General features: G+C 43.6%; 1 protein-coding gene across 9 annotated transcripts in view; it reads left to right on the plus strand.

Annotated features, from left to right (window-relative positions):
• DMXL2 (Dmx like 2) overlaps positions 1-14,702 on the plus strand; it is a 109,178-nt gene that overhangs the window by 888 nt on the left and 93,588 nt on the right. The gene's annotated exons all lie outside the window — the stretch shown is intronic.

Genomic DNA, 14,702 nt, shown 5'->3' on the forward strand with positions numbered 1-14,702 from the left:
TAGTCCAACCCAAAGTAGGCCAACTGAAATTAATGCACACCTAACATATCCACTCTGACTTAGTTGGATGCAACCCAATGTGGATATTCCTCTGACGCAGTGGTTCCCAACCTTGTTTTGGCCATGCCCCACCTAAGCATCTCTAAAATCGTGATGCCCCCACACCCAGTGACATATAATTCTTATTATTCAAAAAGTGAACTCCCATTCACATGGAGGAAGCCTAAAAGACCATTCACTGTTAATAACTCATTCTGGAATTGCCCCCCCCTTAAAAATCAAATTGCCCTCCTTTGGGGCATGTGCCCCATGTTGGGAACCATGGCTCTGATGTGTCTGAAGTACCGAATCTCTATTTATATACCATAATAATGGATGTATCTATATATTTATCTAAGGTGTGTATCGGATCAGGGAGGCATGCATTGCCCGACTGGTAGAGTATGAGACTCTTAATTTCAGGGTCATAGGTTTGAGCCCCACATTTGGGCGGAAAGTTCCTGCATTGCAGGGGGCTGGGCTAGATGACCCATGTGGTCCCTTCTGCCTCTACAGTTCTAGGATTCTATGAGCTGCCCTTGCTAACTAAAATAGTGTACCTGTGTGTGCGTATCTTATTTATTTCCTTTTTAAAACAGCATTATATGTTTAGTGGCTAGGTGAATAGTGGTTGAGGGAGCTGGCAGGTGCTTCCCAACAGGGTGAGGGAATTATAGGATGGTTGGTGTGTGTGTGTTGGGGGTGTGTGTGACAGCATTGCCAAGTGGTCACTAAACTGCTCTGGCCTGCCCCCTTGCCTTTACATGATCATTGATCCGCAGAAATCAACAACTGAATCATGCAACTGCTTCACGACTGCTGTTAATAGGCCTGCTTGAAAACTTGGCAGTCTTACGATGGTGGTGGGGGGTTCATAATATATCTTCTCCTGTCTTTTTAGCCATGGGAAGGCAGGGGCTGTAACTTCTAAAGTAAAGGCCTGTGGAAATAAATAGTGTTGTTGGTCAGTCCTGGCTGTCCTTCCGGGCTGAGCTGCATAATCTCTTCACTCCCTTGCGTTTGTTTATGATGTAATATTGTCCTTAGTCCCACTGGTGGTGAGTGGTAAAGATTTAGGGTGCATTTCTTTCCGCCAGAGTACCCTGGGAGAGAATGGTGGAGGCAATGCACATAGCCTGACTTTCTTGATGCAAGTCTTTTAAGTGAGAAAATGGCATAATGCTGAAAATACCTTGGTCCATCTTGTAATGAAAAGTTACGGTATGTGGTTGCAACAGCCTGCTTCAATCAGGGATAGGAGACCTGTGGCCCTTCAGGTGTTGCTGGACTCCAACTCCCATCAGCCCCAGCCAGCATGGCTGGCAATCAGGGATTATGGGAGCTGTAGTCAAGCAACACATAGCTGGCCGAAGACTCCTTACCTGTGACAAATGTTTCCTGGGCTAGCTGTGGATGAGCTTTACAATTGAATGGAATATAACTTCCTCTGCTAATAATAAATGAAAGTGGGAGGGATCTTGCACCTAACAGCTTGTGCAAAAAAGTGTTGCTTTTTAGGAGTTTTTGAGCAGTTAAAAACAACAACAACAATCATAATTAGCGTTTGGAGGTGAGGAGCCTCGGCATGTTAATCCTTGTGACATATACAAGCCTGAAGTAATTTTTGTCAAAATTATTCTGATTATAGCATCTATTTCTCAGACACTTGGGGGGGCCTGTTGAAAAACCTTTCTATTCAGAAATGGTTTCACACAGTTTTGCCCTTTTAATAACAATTCTGCCAAGAAAAGAAAGTATAGGTATTCACTCCAGAATATTTTCTCTTTTCTGCTGCTATGCAGCTCTACTGACGTCTAAGGACACTGCACAGCCACTGCCTCCTGTGACATTCATAAAAACCGTACTCCGTAGTATTTCTTTCATCACCGTGGAATCCATCTAATAATATGTGGGCTGCATATTGTGTAGCCATTTTTGTCTGAATGCTTTCTCCAAATTTTGATCGTTATAAAAATGAACAGACTCTTACTGCAGATCTTTGGGATACTGTTTTAATGCCAGTTTGCTAACAGCACAGGCCAGAGACCATGAGGCTGAAGAAGAGGAGAGATGGATTGATTTCATAGATCATTCTTGACATTGCTGGTTTTCTTATATGTATGTTCTGCTTAAGGAACTGGAAGGGGGGGGGGCTGAAATCATGATTGGAAAGCATAAAATAATTGTATTAGATGTGTGTGTTGTAATCTGTGCCAGCCCAGGTTGTAAATGACAATGCCTCAAGGTCTTTCTTTGCTGTGATTCTTCTAAAAATGATCTTTTTAAAAAATAGCCATTGTTTGTTAAGTGGCTTTATTGTTTGAATGCAGTAAGCTATCTCATGCCACAGAGACTTAGTTTTCCTGGTGGTCTGAACTATCAGACTCTCAGTGTCTAAATTATATATTGTGTCTGCATGCAATTAGAAAGCAGGCAAGACATTGGCAGTCACCATATTAATGATTGCATCAAATAGAGATCCTTATAATTAAGGAATTGCCCCCTTTTATCACGGGGGGACGCGGGTGGCGCTGTGGGTAAAACCTCAGTGCCTAGGACTTGCCGATCGTATGGTCGGCGGTTCGAATCCCCGTGGCAGGGTGAGCTCCCGTCCTTCGGTCCCAGCTCCTGCCCACCTAGCAGTTCGAAAGCACCCCTAAGTGCAAGTAGATAAATAGGTACCGCTTTATAGCGGGAAGGTAAACGGCGTTTCCGTGTGCTGCGCTGGTGCTGGCTCGCCAGAGCAGCTTCGTCACGCTGGCCACGTGACCCGGAAGTGTCTCCGGACAGCGCTGGCCCCCGGCCTCTTAAGTGAGATGGGCGCACAACCCTAGAGTCGGACACGACTGGCCCGTACGGGCAGGGGTACCTTTACCTTTACCTTACCCTTTTATCACAATCCCTCTCTCTCTTCCCCATTAAACCAGAAAAAACAAATGCACCAACCCTCATCTTTTCATAATATCCAGGTTTACCTGCCCCAGTCTCCTCTATCCTACAAGATGCTATTGAAAGTAATTCTGCTGGCTTCATTATTATTATTAATCTGTGCAGCCCCATCTATATACATGATGCTTTACAAAGAACCTGGAGTTACAATTAGGTAAATTAGGTAAAGGGACTCCTGGGAAAGTTCTCAATACGTTGCTGTTTTGAGGTGACGTTTAAAGGAAATAAGAAAGGTGATCGCATAACGGTGGTGGTTCCATCCTTAAGGGGCAGCAAGAAGAAATCATTTCAGGTAGAGCTGTGTGGGCAAAGGTCACTGGAAGGGATGTGTTGGGAAATAAGTGAAGATAGATAAGGAAGGCCGGGCAAGGGGGGTGGTTAAAGATGAGGAAGCTTGCACAGGATCAGGGAGTGGACAGGAAGCCCTGGAAGGGATTTTAGGAGGGGAGTTGCAAGGTCAACCGTGGAATCGGAGTGCTACATGGCTGCAATTGGATGAAGGTGAAACAAGTACCAAATCCGTAGGCATGCCACCCGTAGGCATTCCCTCCATAACACGCACAGACATTTCCCCTTACTTTTTAGGAGGAAAAAAGTGAGTGTTATGGTGCAAAAAATATGGTAAATCTTCATCTCTACTGAGAGGTGCTTTGACATTTGCCCCCTATTTTATTCTTCCACGCAGGACATTTCCTTTGTCAATATGGGCTTACTGATGTCGAGTTTTTTGTCTGTATATGTCTTCCCCAATAAGCCTGGGGATCTGCTTGCTAGGTACCTACTGGAACCACCACACAAATAAAGAGGTGGAGGAAAGGTAGCTGCAGGCAGCCCGAGTTCTGTGCTGCGGACCTGGAATTTCTCCTCCTATCCCACTGAGGACAGTCGATCTTGCTGACTCTGCAATGGAGTGGGTGGGATTTTTGCAAAGGTAGCAAGCATCCCCTTCAGCAGAACACTGTAGAATGCTGATCTCTGGTAGTTTAGGGATATTAATTCCTCCGTTAAACAGTAGCATGAGCAGAATGATGATGCTACTTTGTGAGAGTATTAAAAACATCAAACAGTCATGCTGCAACTGATCCTAAGATGGCTAGACTTCCCAGGCCTATCATTCATCTGTTGTTTGGACATCATATTGGTGGTGCAAGCTGTGCCAGTTACTGTTTTTAAAACAGCTTCCACCTTCCATCTCTGTGCATGACTTGAGAATCCTTAACTTTCACCATCTCTGTCCTGTGCAACCTGGCAGAAATGAGCGTTTTGGGAATAGTCTAGTCATCCCTGCGATTGTCTTCATTCCTGTTTAGATTCATAGTGAGTCACTAGTGACCCTCCTGACGTTGTTGAACTCCCAGTTTTCATAAACCCCAGCCAGCATGGCTAATGGTAAAGGATTGTGGGAGTTGTAGTCCAATAATCTCTGGAGGTCCAGAGGTTCCCCACCTCTTCATTAGAATGCCAGTGACCCTAATGCTAAGTGAAACCATAGGAATTTTCTCTCTTGCACTCATTGGGAGTTACTCAGGGCAGTTTTCTTTATTGTTTTGTCTGTTTAGCCAAGGAAGAAACAGCTATTGTTCCTTTGACCAAAGCTTTTTGCACTTTTCCAGTGTCTCTGTGTGAATCTGTATTTGGCTCTTGAGATATATTCTACTGCAAGAATATAGTTTCTGCCAGCCATTTGGAAAACAGTGTCCTGGTTTACATGTAACGATCCCAGTCTGATAAACCAAGTTTTATTAACCTATGAATGAGTTTTCTGCCCTTGCACTGATACCTTGTCTCTCTGCTTCCCTCCTTCCTTGGCGCACTCAGCTTAAGCCTTAAGCAAAGGTCTCTTAGTTTCTTAAACCACAGTTTCCTGTGCCATGTGAATTGGGAAACTGGTTTAAGAAACTGAGATAGTGTCACTGAAGCTGAGCAAGCTTGTTCTGAGGTCAATGCAGCACAGCTTATCAGACCAGGATTATTACGTCTGAACCTGTTGGAAATAAAGAGCTTTTAGTGATCGACAAAGGAAGCTGCCTTTTACTGAGTCAGACTTTTGGACCATCATGCTCAGTATAGTCTATACTGACTGGCAGCATTTCAAGTGGGTGTCTTTCTTAACTCTGCTTGGAAGTGCTTAGGGACTGAATTTGATACCTGTTGCATGCAACACATGCACTCTATGAGCTATGGCCCATCCCTGTCCTTGTGGAATTTGGCAGAACAAACACTTGCATGGGAAATGGTGCAAAACAAATGACCATTAAAATATGTAATATTGCCAATGTGTGGATTACAAAGCTCATAAAGTTATTAAATTACTGGATTTACATTAACTGTGCTTCTGGGTTTTCCACTGTTTATTATGGGCAGGTAGCATAAGCCTGCCCGGCATTACATAGCAAGATATAGGAGTGGTTGTGCAGTAAGTACATCTGATGATTCAGTCTCCTGCCAACTCAGCTTTATCACCTATAAGCAACAGGTGGTTCTGTAGCTTTCATCCAAAGGCTCCAAAACCATTGACGCAGTCTTTGCCAACAAGGTGTCACTCAAAGACTGAAGTGTCCAGGTACTGCAGACAGTTTAATTTATTGGAAATCATTCACAGACTGTAGAACTCTGGTCTCCTGAGTTCTTTAGTACTCAGCTTCCAGGTCCAAGGCTCCCCATATCCTGCTAGGATATCAGGACAGCCACAACACCTTTGTCTGAAGATGAGCCAGTCAAAAACTAATCAGGTGGATAAAGATTGAGGAGAAGGTTGGAAGAGTGGGCAGGGCAGAACGGGAGAGTATGGAATCGTGAAATGCAATGTATCATAGCTAGTGCTACAATATATTTGGCTTTAAGGCACCCCATTTTGGAATGCGCCTACCAAGCAAATTTGGCTTGCAGCAACTTTTTAAAAAAATCACTGTCCAACGCTTTTAATAGTTGATGTAGCTACTTACTGTTGTTACGTTGCCTTCTCTTTCTGTATTGTGAATTTTAGAGGGCCTTTTGCCGCTGTGGCCTTAAAAATGTATTAATTTGCTTTTTTATATGTTAATAGGTTTGGATATGTTTTATATAGGAACAATATGATGATGTATCTGCAACCAGTGAAAGCAAGCTGGCTCGTTTCAGGCCTTCATTAGCCTTTGTGACCCCATTCAGACATACTGTTTTCTAAGCTTTTAATTGTGAAGAAACCAGAAGTGTCTTACAGACTTGTGTGGCCCATCCTCTTTTCCCTCTCAAACAATTCACCCTCTTCATTTTTCTGTGTTATACTGTAGATAGCATGGCATTACATCTGCTCTGACATTAATGCAAATTGTGGCTACTTTTAACATGGTTTTGCAAAACCAGATTCAAACCCTGGCCAAACATAGTTAATGTTAGTGTAGAAATAATGAAATTGTGGTTAACACTGAAGGATATTGTGTGAGTTAGAGGATATTCCTAGTATCATAACAGTAGTTGAGAGGTATAGAATTTTCCATATGCACCAGACCCTTTTGCTAGATGTCACACGCTTAATGCTGTTTATTTAATTGAGAATATAGCTTGATTTTTGATTTTTTTATTTATTAAGTTTGTATAGCACCTTTCAGCCATAGATCTCAGGGCAGTTCACAACGATTTTGTAAGTGTTGTTAAATGTTCTCCCTTTTTAATATATTTCTATCATGGAATTCCTATTTTTAAATTAATATCCTGACTATAAGTTGGGACGGGGATGGGCGATAGATGAATCCTTTAAATTAGCATTACTTTTGGCATACCTGTGCCAACAATCAGTTACCTCTGTAAAAACACTTACTGTATTCCTTTTTGGACAGCTCCAGTGCTGAAAACTGTCTGAAGAAAGTGATTTAATAGCAAGGAAAGACAATTGGAAAGTGCAATTGTGCATTGCATTAGAAATTGGTTAGTCAGGGTGTTCTTGAATAATGAACCAACATAAATGGTGCTGCTGCTGGTGTAATTTAATAATGCAGTGTTCTGTTATGCAGGATAAAAAAGAACATGCTGTTAAGTTGTCCCTATTTTGTATACTTGCATGTTACAGAATATAGATTTTGCTTAATTCAATGTATAGTTAGTTTGGTAAATAACTTCGTGTTCTTAAAAATTTCTAACTACTGCAGACTGGTTTAGCACTTTGCTATAGTCTCAGGTGGAAGTTCTACTGGAAGTGTCCCAAATCCACTTCATCCGTGTTTTGCAATGTCCAGTCACACCAAATACTCAGTTACAAGTATCTAAAATATCAGCTTTATATTGTTGGGGTGTAACTCCACCAACACGAACCCTTTCTAGATTTGAGGTAATCTAAGAGGCTCTCTTGCAAGAGTCAACTTCTGTGAATATCAGATATAACACAACCTTTTCCACAGTTACCCTGGACCTAGGGAACTCACTTCCTTATTGAGCTCTGATTTACATAGCGTTTCGTAAGTAGACTGAAATGGTCTTCTTACACTGGACATTTGGGAAGGTAATCTTGCTACACAGTTCTGAATTAATAATTCCTTAAATAAGTTTTAGTTGATAACTTATGCTAGGAATGTGCATTGTATGCTGCTGTGGAAATGATGGTTGAAAAGCACAGTGACATTGCTGGACTCAATGGATCTTAAACACTTAGGTTTGTGTTTGTATTTATTTGATATCAGTGGGGTTGAAGCACCCTGTACCTGGATCGTTCCCATAATGGGAGGAGTCCAGGATGCACAGTTTATCCAAGTTTGGTGGTGGGCTTCCATTTCTATGCAGCTTCTCTCCTTACTCCTGGCCAGGGATATTAAAAAAGACCCTTGGGAGAGGCTTTAATATGACCCACACCCCTAAATGTCCTTTAGCTACCCACCATCAAGAGAAGTAGTCCACCTGTGGAAGAAGAAGAACCATTAATTTGTGATGCACCATCTTGATATGTCATGAATGTTCACCCAAGTAGGACCCAAAAATGAACCTTCATGGTTTTGAAAAGGTTACCTCCAAGTACATATGAGCTTGTTAAGACACTGAATGGATATTGGAGCCAGAGAAGTTCCCCAGAGTTTCCTTCCCTTGTCGAACCTACAGAGGGGCCTCCCCAGCTTTCTATTACTTCATGTGGGGAGTGGGGTAGGCAACTGTACCTCTTAAGAAAGCCCCAGTTCCCAAGGTCTACCTTTCTCGGTTTCGATGCACTGCAGTGCATGGCGGGATGATATTGCTGCTACCATAATCCTTCCAAACACTCTCCCCCACCCCTTTAAAGGAAAAGGTAAAGCAGGGAGGGTGTTTCGTGGGCTGGAGGTTGCAGACATGGCTTGCAGTATTTTCTTACTTTTGACAAGAGGGTGAACCTGTGAAAATCTGGATCCAAACAGAGGAGACCCCCTGGACGAGTCACTTAGTTAATGCCCAGTTTTTCCTGGCAGCATATTTGTTTTGCTTTTGGAGATGGGTTGGGGAGATCAAGGGTATTTTGAAGTCACCACATAGAATAACAGTGGCAGAAGTGCCAGAGAGCTAGGAAGAGTTCCCTTTCCATTGGCACGGAGTGCTGCGTATTGAATTTTTGAACTATCATTTGATCAAAAGGTTGGCTATTAGTCTTTAAATAAGATAGGCAGGCTTGGAAACCAGCCACCGTTAAATTTGTCCATAGAGCTGCCTCATTTCAGCACTAACCTACTAGCCATAGTCGAAGCAGAAGTATGACCAGAAGCTGCATATCAGCAAGTGAATCAGCTGGTGGAGAAGGAATGGGATGATTCTTTCTCTCCTCTGTGCCCTACATAGAAACAAAGTGTGCTGGCAGAAGAGGCAAGCCCCCTCCTCCATGCCCAGCATACAAAGCAAGTGTGCTGGTAGAAGAGGCAAGCCCCTGCCTCCATGTCCAGCATAATATACTCAGAGGGCTGCTGAAAGAGGGATGTAACTCTCAGTCCCTCCTATGTGAGCCTTCACAGACTGGTAAGCATTTCTGTAGGCTAGCCACTCTTATGGGCATATTTACAAGGAGACTATGGATTCTCAGAACACCGTGCTCCTTTGAGAGGAAGGGCGGGATAGAAATTTTATAAATGAAATAAAAAATACACACTGGCTGGGCACTTTCAGTTTTCCCCAAGATGGACTATCCATTGGTAGTGCTTGACGTGCATAGCTTGGCTCCCAGAGCACAGACTGATTTGTCACTGTGGAGCTTACCTGAAGCCAGTTCTTACCTGCTTCTGGCAAGTGGAAAATTACATGCCTGTGAGCTATTTAAGATGCAGCACTTCTCAGCCCTTTTATTTATTGAAAGATTCTCTCTCTGCCTGTGCTTATCTTGGTCTGGCTACTGAATCTACTAGATCTTTGTCACTGCCTTGGATCAGGCCAACAGGCTTCATCTTAATGCAAGCCCTGGCAAAAAGAAGTGGAGTTTTTCTTACATTTTGAGAATCCTGCAAGTCATTCCAGCTCCTCTGGCAGCTTGCGAACTCCCATTTAGTTTTCTCTTGCAGGTAGCAGAGTGACTAAAGCAGAGCAGACTCTGTGTGTGGGTGGTACTTAAGCTTGCTTCATGCTCCTTGCTTTTGTCAGGGCTTTAAATCTACAGAACTCATGCGCTGCTGTCCTTATTGCTGCAGGAGACTCTGCCCAGCTTCCCCTCAGCATTTTTTGTGTTTTGGGAACCATCTCAAGCTTGCTTCCTTCTTTCTACCCTTCCAAAACACTCCAAGACGTAATTGAATATTAACAGGGTACAGTGCTTTTTAGCATGATTTTAAAAGCAAAAGCCAGTGTTCCTGAATGCTTATAATTTTTTGCAGCCTCACAAATAATTCCAGGAAAAAATACTAGTCCATGCATTTTTAATAGACTTTGTGCCTACGCATGCTTGTGCAATTTGCTTGCAATCTTAACTTCTTATGTAAAGCCTGGTTGCTTGAAGGTAATTTATGGCCATCATGGAGGACTAAGCAAGTGGGTTTTTGTTTTTTCCCCAAGCCTGGTTTGCTGCACCGCAGTCCTCAAGACATTCAGGATACCGGGAAATGAACATTTGTCTTGTATTTTAGGAAAGCCTGATCATTGGTTTCTAATGCATGAGTCAACATGGACCCGGTCCCAAGTGTGGTCACTCTAGATCACGGGTAGCTAACGCATTGCCCTTCAGAGGTTATTGCACTCCATCTCTACTCAGCACCAGCCAGCATAGTTGGTAGTCAGGGATTGTGGAAGTTGTAGTCCAACTATGTCTGCAGGGTACTGCTGTATTGGCTGCCTCTGCGGATATGTGAGAGGGCACAAAAAGATCCCGTTGAGATACTAGTAAACTGTATGCAAACCTTGGTAGATATACCTTCTCCTCTTGTTGACAGTGAAAATGCACTGTGTGCAATTTGTTTAAAATATAGGGGGTCAAAGGAAATAAAAAGGATTTTAAGAAGTTAAAAGGTTTTGAAGGTTAAAAGTCATTTAAAAAAGCTTTTAAAATGTGGAGATATAGCTGACAGGAAACCAGGGCGGTGGCTGCAAGGCTGTTAGCCTTTGTTAAAACAAATTTACGATGCTAGCTTCACAAAATTCTATGCTGCAAATTCCTGGGGTCACTGGAACACATAAAACAACCTTGCATTCGATAAGAGGAATTTTTAAAAGAACAAAAGGGGGGGGGATAAGCTAGCAAAGCAAACCCCCATTGTGTAATTGAAAGGGAATATGTGGAGCTCTGATAAGCACATCTCACCTCAGCGCCATCGTGCCCCTCCTTACCCTTATGCATCAACTCAGTGGTTAAACCAGAGAGTCACATATGAATTTCCCTTTTGCTTTCAAAGATAGCCACGGTGAGCATTGTTCTTTTTCACCAACCCTGGTTAATACAAAATCATAGTTTACAAACCAGGTTTGCAAACTGGCCTTTTCCTGATTGTGCCAGTGCATATGTCAAGCTAACCATAGCTGAGTGGAGGAGTGAAAGGAAGTTGCACAGGAGCCATCAGGTGCATAGAGGGACAATAAGGCATGTAAAATAGCTGTATGCATGTGGAACAGATTCTGCTCCTGTAGTTTGATTTCCTGTGCGCAAGTGAGAAGCATTTTTCTCTTTGTCCTGGCAAGGAGCTCACAAGGCAGGATGGGCTGCAGCACCATGGACAGCTCCCACTGAATCGCTCGCTCAGAGGTACGCCAAAGCCTTATGAGCCTCAATTCACTCTCCCAGTCTCCACCCCAACAATGGAAGCTCCAGAGGCAGGCACCGCATAACAGTATAATAAGAGCCTACTGGATCAGGCCAATGTCCCATCTAGTCTAGCATCTTGCTCTCACAGTAGCCAGCCAGATACTGGTGGGGAACCTGAAAACGGGAGCTGAGTGCAACAGCACTCTCCACTACTTGTGACTCCCAGGAACTGGCATTCAGAGACATACTGCTTCCAAAAGTGGAGGGGGAAAGTAGCCATTGTGGTTAGTAGGCTTTGATAGCCTTATCCTCCATGAATTTGTCTGACCTTGTAAGAAAGCCTTCCAAATGAAGATGCCCAGGATGGGACCTGACATCTCCACCATCTGGAGGTGCATGCCTGGGGGTCCTTGGTTGTTGCCTGTTTCCACACACTAACAGCACATCCTGTAGAATTCTATCCGTTATATTTCATCCGCACAACCAGAACAAATTTCAGAAACCAAAAAGTCACACTGAAAATTACAACTTTCAAGCCACCTGGCCCCCAGATGGCAACTAGACATTCCATTTTGGCAACTGTAGCCCTGGTTTAAGGAGCCATTTGACACCTAGCTCATATACCTGAGTTTCTAACACTGCTTCCAAGTGCTTCAGTGCCTTACGTGGGTTTCTGTGGTGGGTGGCTGGCTCTTTGGCCTCAGAAACTGAGAGGTTTCTGCCTTTGGCTGAGCGAGCTTAGGCTCAGTGTCAGGAGCACTTCACAGTAGCTTCAAGTCTTGGCCAGCTTTCCCATCCCAAGTCCAAACTTGAGGATGGTAGCTTGACAGGAAACGTGTTTCTGCAGGTAGAACAATGGCCAAACTCCCGTTCTGTTCTTTTCTTTTTCTGTTGTCGATCTTTTCAATTCCACCACTGAACCTGGCACAATATGATTGAAAGAGAATGGCTGTGACTCAGTGGCAGAGCACATGAGTTGCATGCAGAAAGGTCCCTTGCTTCAATCCCTGCTATCTCTGGGTAGGACTGGAGAGGCACTGCCAGTCAGTGCAGACCATGGATAGGCAAACTCAGGCCCGGGGGCCTGATCCTGCCCAATCGCCTTCTCAATCTGGCCCACGGATGGTCCAGGAAGCAGCGTGTTTTTACATTAATAGAATGTGCACTCTTATTGAAAATGCATCTCTGGGTTACTGTATTTGTGGGGCCTGCCTGGTGTTTTTATATGAGTAGAATGTGACCTTTGATTTAAAATGCATCTCTGGGTTATTTGTGGAGCATAGGAATTTGTTCATTCCCCCCCCCCAAAGTATACTCCAGCCCCCTACAAGGTCTGAGGGACCTTAGCCCCCCAGTGGACTGCCCCCCCCCGAAAATGTTTGCTGACCCCTGGTGTAGACAGTACACGGACCAGTGCTTTGACTCGGTGTAAGGCAGGAACTATTTACGCATTTAACACAGAATTATGGGTTTTGTTTTTCAAATAAAGTGGTACCTCTGGTTACGAACTTAATTCGTTCCGGAGGTCCGTTCTTAACGTGAAACCATTCTTAACCTGAAGTACCATTTAGCTAATGGGGCCTCCCACTGCCGCTGCACTGCCAGCACGCGATTTCTGCTCTCATCCTGAGGTAAAGTTCTTAACCCGAGGTACTACTTCCGGGTTAGTGGAGTCTGTAACCTGTAGTACCGATATTTGTAACCCGAGGTGTTTCTAACCTGAGGTTCCCACTGTACCCATATTGTCATCTCTTCATAACTACTATTGGAGAAAGCAGTGTGCGCTGGCTACCGGTGCTGATTCAGGTGTTGAGGTTGTGCCGTACCGTGCATGCTATGATTCTCTGGTTGGGAATGAGCGGATGGAAGGACTTTTATTACCCTTCAGGGTAGGAGCCTGCTTTGGTATAAATCCGGGCCCCTCTCAGGTGAGAGATGTGAGAGGAACATTAGCTGGTACTGTGGGGATGGGGGCATGAGGCCATTAGTGCTTCAGAGATTAGGAATCTTCCATCTGTATGTTTGGAGATGACACTTTGTATGGAAGTTCCAGTATTGTTGAGTGTGAGTCGTTTACGCCTGAGTGGTTGGTAATGTTTCCGGTAGTGAATGATTGTGTGAAATGGTTGTTGAGTGAGATGGGATGAAGGATTATATGTATGTTGCGCTGTGTGAAATGTTATATTACACTGCCTTGCAGTGATCTCTGATTTTACTTATTTTTATAATAGGTATATGGATAACTTGGATGCATTTTGCTATGTGAATTATTTGGTATGCTTTTGTTGTGCTGTGTGTGTGTTTCACACATACATATATTTTATCCATTGCAAACCACTCTGAGATCTTTCAGATGGTAAGTGGTCTATAAACTGAAACAACAGTGCTGCACTGCTTTTAATCCATAGAGCGCTGCATCCCAAAGTGGAAATAGTGGTAATTTTGCCCTTGTGCACCTAGACATTCCGGCAGGGTAGTTCTGCAATCTTTATTCCTTTTGACAGCTCTAGGCTGTTGGCTCCAAAGGCAGAACTGTTGTGTCACCTTAGTATACAGTTCTCTTGGATCAATACCAGGCATAGGCAAACACGGCCCTCCAGATGTTTTGGGACTACAACTCCCATCATTCCTAGCTAACAGGACCAGTGGTCAGGGATGATGGGAATTCTAGTCTCAAAACATCTGGAGGGCCGAGTTTGAGGAAGCCTGGTCAATACGCTGGAAACAGCACTGCATTGTTACGGCTACAGTGTGCTGCTCTCCCTTCTCCTTAACTGTTGGGGGAGCAGCGGGGTGCTTTGCCCCTCAAACGGAGTGCCCCAGGCAAGAGCTTAATTTCAAGGTTGATTAATGATTATTAGGATGGGATGTGCTGGCTATCTAGCAACACCTTTGCTAGTGCCTTTGAGAGATAAAAGTATGAAAGGGGTGTTAACCTACTTGTTCATCTTGTTTTAATATCAGGCATCAGTGAAGCAGTGTGCCCAAAATCCATGGCTACTTTAAAAAAAATAAAAATAAAAAGCAATTCATCATAAAGCAATTCACCATACAACAGTTCTTCTTCTTTTCTTTACACCCAAAGATGTTTTGTTCTTTTTGTTTATCTTTTTATTCTCTGAACTTCCTAAAGAGAGGATATTGCACCTGGGAAAAGGATATCATTGTTTAGCTCTGATGGTCAGGAGCTTAGATGCTGGTAGCAAAGGATATTTCTTTTTTATCACCTTTCCTTTAGAAACATCTTTACTGTAATGAGATTTACCCAGAAATATGGTCACTGCAGGTAAGTGGTATATTAACGATAATACACATAATAACTTGGAAAAGAACATGTAGTGGAATAACCGCAGTGGAAGCAGACTTTTCTCATATACTGAAAACAACAATGCTGCAGTATAATAACGTTTGACCAAACTGCGGGTTTGACCAAACTGCGGGAGGCAGTGGAGGACAGAGGTGCCTGGCGTTCTCTGGTCCATGGGGTCACGAAGAGTCGGACACGACTAAACGACTAAACAACAACAAGTATAATAAGACCCAAGTTATACATAAGAAGAGTCCT

Source organism: Podarcis melisellensis (genome assembly GCF_964234715.1).
Source record: "Podarcis melisellensis genome assembly, chromosome: 14".
Taxonomy (NCBI): Eukaryota; Metazoa; Chordata; class Lepidosauria; order Squamata; family Lacertidae; genus Podarcis; species Podarcis melisellensis.